Below are 4,651 nucleotides of genomic sequence, written 5' to 3' on the forward strand. Positions count from 1 at the left end.
TTATTTTAACCTTAAGCACTCTGTGGTCCTCTCCTGGAACTACTTCTACCACAATGGCCAATGGCCAGAACCTCCGTGGAGATTCTTTTTCCTTCATCAAGACCACGTCTCCTACTTGAAGATCTGGTTGGGGTTCTTCCCATTTGCTTCTTTTTTGTAACAATGGCAAATATTCTCTCTTCCATCTCTTCCAAAATGCATTAGCCAAAGACTGCACCTGTTGCCATTGTTTGTAGTGTACTCCTTTTAAATCTGAGGCTATAGTTATATCGGTCCACTCTGGAGTTTTAAAAGTTAACAGAGTTGCTGGTGTTAAAATGCTTGGATTTTCTGGGTCCGATGAAATTGGCGTTAAAGGCTGACTATTGACTATAGAGCCTACCTCTGCCATCAATGTAACTAAGACTTCGTGTGAAAGATTGCTAACATTCAAAGGCATAGCATCCAGGAGTCTTTTTATTATCCCTATCACTCTCTCCCATGCTCCTCCCATATGGGACACATGTGGTGGATTGAAAAGCCATTTGCAGACTCCCTGCTTTAGAAATTGTTTTGTGTTTCTTAGAGAGGATATTTTCATTTTTACTTCCTGTTTGTGTTGACCTGTTATTTTCTCGAACTTGTCCAGAACAACATTCGATTCTGTGACATGTCTGGAACGCCTCTCGGAGTGCCAACTGTTTACTATGAGATCATCTTCTGGATCTGTGATGTTTTCGATCTCCTTTCCTGATGCACATCTCTCCTCTTGCTGCACAGAGGATGTAACAATCAACTTATGCATCAAATCATCTATCTCAGGTTCTGATTCAGTACCATCTCTTCTCACTCGCCTTGATTTTACAGCGAGCTGATTTTTGCTTTTCTGTACATGACTTTGTTTTTCTGCCCTGCTGATGGTCACAGGAGCATCAGGTACACTGTTATCTGATGAATTACTGATGGATTCATCATGCTCTAAATACTGGGTTTTTTCATTTTCATACACTGACATAGCAGTACTATGCAAGGGTACATCAAACCTCTCATTACACCTTTCTCCTAGTTCACTCTCCGGAACTTTCAGGTGCTGTAATGCCACGACGTGATTATTTGGTAACTTGTCTCTGGGTTCTTTGAAGGGTAAAGGCGCAATCCAATTTCCTTGCTCATCCTGCTGACACTCTCTTTCCATTATGGCTAGGAAACGCTTGTCTTCTATGGACAAGGCTGGCTGGTCATCATGGACTGTAATTTTAAACACAGATGACTCCAACTCCTCTATGCTATGATGTTGTATCTGGATGTGATTTGGGCAGTCTAACATCTGTGTGGGTCGTCCATTTGGTATAAAACCCATACAGAAGGTGTGTGCATGTTCAGGTATTCTTTTGTGGTTCAAACAAACTGGGCCTAGAATGGTCCACCCCAGCCCTAACCTCTGAGCAAATGGCATTCCTGGGGGACCTTTCACTTGTTCTTTGACTACGAACACCTCTGGACAATCTGTGCCGATAAGCGGCAGAATCTTAGCATTTGGGTCAAGCTCTGGTATCTTGTCTGCTATAGACTCCAGGTGCTTGTGATGCGTGGCGATGCTTCTTGTTGGGATTTGTCTTTCGTCTTTAGGAATATGTTGACATTCAAGGAGAGTAGGTAGTTTAAATTGCTCTGTCCCATCAGTTGATTGTAGAACAAATCCTGGTGCTGTTCTTCCTGTCATGATTTGATTTCCACTACATGTGGTCATGACATATTCTATCTCTTCTGAGTGTATGTTAAACATCTCAAAAAAACTCTGGAGTGGCTAATGAAGTATCGCTTTGTGCGTCTAATGCCACATACATACGTTGGGCTTGATGCGGTGAAGCTTTTGAGTAAACATATGCGAGACAAATCGGATGGCAAGTACGTATCTTTTTTGTTCCATCGCACATGGTAGTGCATGTCGCTGTTGCCGTTCTGTCCTCCTTTGGTTGTGATGGTTTCTCCAGGATATTTTCTGCCTCTTTGGTCTCTTTCTTTGGTAACTGAAGTGGTTTTGTGCGATGTAATGCTGAACAATGCTGTTCACTGGAGCATTCTTGGCACTTTACCTTTCTTTTGCATTCGTTGGCCCTATGATTCTTGAAAGAGCAACATTTAAAACACAGTTTCTGTTGCTTTATGTAGGACAGGCGCTCTTCATAAGGCATTTCTCTGAACTCTTTGCAGTCATTGAGGTTGTGCAATTTTTTTATGAACTGGACACATAATTTCCAATGGCTTACTTGAGAATTGTTTAACTGAGTTTGTATTTGTCTCTGTCTTCCTAACCATAACTTGAGGTTTACCTTTAAACTCTTGGAACGACTTCTTCTCTTCTCTAACACCTTGGTACAAAGAAGGGAATCCTGTTTGAGGATCATTTCTTTCTTTAGCCATTCTTGATATAAATCTTACAAGATATGAATATGGTGGATACCTTTGCTGATGGTTCTCTTTGTAATTAAAAACTTCTTTAACCCATTGCTCTTTCAGGGGAAGGGCAACTTGTCGATAACTTCTCTTTGAGTCAAATGCTGATCCAAACATGCAAGTCCTGGCAGCTCGGGGTTTTCTTTTGCAGACTCCATCTCTGAAAGCAGATCTGTCAAATCCCACAGTTTCTTGCAATCTTTCATTGCAAGTTTGGGAAAGGTTTTAAGCCTTTGTAGAAGTGAAGCTTCTATTTCTGAAGATGCTCCATATCTTTCGTCTAATCTACTCCATGCTCGTTCTAAAGCCATGTGAGGGTTTCTTACATGTGCTGCATAGACTCTTCTTATTTGCGCTGACGATGTTGTTCCCAACCAAACTATAAGCAAGGTCAGCTCTTCCTCGGCATCTAGTTTCAGGTCTTTGAGAGCTCTCTGGAATGTAATTTTCCAAAGTAAGTAGTCTTCTGGCTTATCAGAAAACTTCTGAATGCCTCTGTCTGCTAAATCTCTTCTAGGATTTCTGGAAAGGGTAGCTTTCAAAACATCTGACAAATTTGGGATGTCAGGTTGCATAATGGGATTTGTTGCCTGATGATGCGGAGTAGAGTATAACTGTGAAGCTGATACTCCAGGTACAACTGTGTCTTCAGGAGACTTCTGCTCCTGTCTAAAACTGTAGAGTCGAAATTGGGCATCCCAACTGGATTTGTAAAGGTTTTCCTCCCCTCATTCTGTTCATTTGCTAACTGACTTTGCTTGTTGATTACTTGGGGCAGCTCCTTTTGTGGTACTGTCTGCTGACTCACCACTACTGGTGCAACCATGCTATGCTGTGGTTGGAACTGGACCATGGATTGCTGCACTCTGGACATCTGGGACATTAGTTCTGCTGATTCTGCAGCTGCCAGATGTTCTGTCACTCTGAATTCTTCCGAATCAGCAGTCACTTCTCCAAAGTTGGATGACTGTTGGATTAAATAGGAAGATACCTTCATCATAGGGTCTTCTTTCCTCTATTTCCTCAGAGCGGAAGGTAAATAAACTCTCTTTAAGGCCTTGCTCCAAAACTTGAGCTCGTTATCAGCTTTTCTGCCTTTGCTCTTTGTTTTAGTGTTGACAAGGCTGCTTCTACTTTGCTTGTCGAGCCTCTTCCTGAGCTTTCAACTGGGCTTGATGTGCCTGATGGGCCGCTTCCTGGGCTTTTAACTGTGCCTGATGGGCCGCTTCCTGGGCTTTTAACTGTGCCTGACGGGCCGCTTCCTGGGCTTTTAACTGTGCCTGACGAGCGGCTTGTTCTTCAATGATTTCTTCTGTTCGTTTTAAGAAATCTACTTGTTTTGCAGCCGCTGCATCAGCTTTGGCTTCCAGGATCTTCATTTCCATAGCCACTCTTTGGGAACGACAAGAGGCACTGCTATAATTTGAGCCTGACTTAGTGCTTCTTGTTCTGTGGGATGTGTGGGAAGACGAGGTTTTAGTTGCAGATTTACTGCCACACTTGCTTGGCACTTCAGGTGTAACCTTTCTTGGAATGTGAGGTGACATTCCTATTCCTATTCCTCTGCGTGGGGATGCAGTGTCTACAGTTGGTTTGGTGGATTGTTCTTCTTGCGCGTGCTGGATCTCTGATTGTTGACTTGCTTGCAATCCCTGAAACTTGCTGGATAAACCACACATAATGTTGTTAAAGAAGTTTGCCTTTTCTCTCTGATCCTTCTCCATCTTTGTCTTGATATTCAAGGCTTCTGATGTATTCATATGCTCTAGGAGGGAAATCGTATCTCCTAGCTGACCTTTCCATAAAGGTACCGTTGTTGTCAGGTCTCCTTACAACTTAATATTTCTTCTTCTTGTACAAGGCATTTTCCAGATTGATAAATTGCTAGGAGGTCTTGCCACGCCTTAGAGCATTTGAGCTGCAATACATTCACCTGATCTTGCAAAGATGCTAACATTTTGGTAGTGGGCTTTTTATTTCTAGCATTGCTTTGTGAAATAGAGCTTGTTGGCTCTGAGTGAGTTTCTTCTCTTTCTTGCATTGCCGGTGCTCCTAGCAAAGAAGACTTCAATTTTCCTATGCCCAGCTACTTTAGGGCTTGTAGGAACCAATCTCTCTCTTCTGCCGGTGCTCCTAGCAAAGAAGACTTCAACTTTCCTATGCCCAGCTTCTTTAGGGCTTATAGGAACCAATCTCTCTCTTCTGTCAGTGCTCC

The sequence above is a fragment of the Sphaerodactylus townsendi genome, unplaced genomic scaffold, assembly GCF_021028975.2.
Source record: "Sphaerodactylus townsendi isolate TG3544 unplaced genomic scaffold, MPM_Stown_v2.3 scaffold_31, whole genome shotgun sequence".
Lineage (NCBI taxonomy): Eukaryota > Metazoa > Chordata > Lepidosauria > Squamata > Sphaerodactylidae > Sphaerodactylus > Sphaerodactylus townsendi.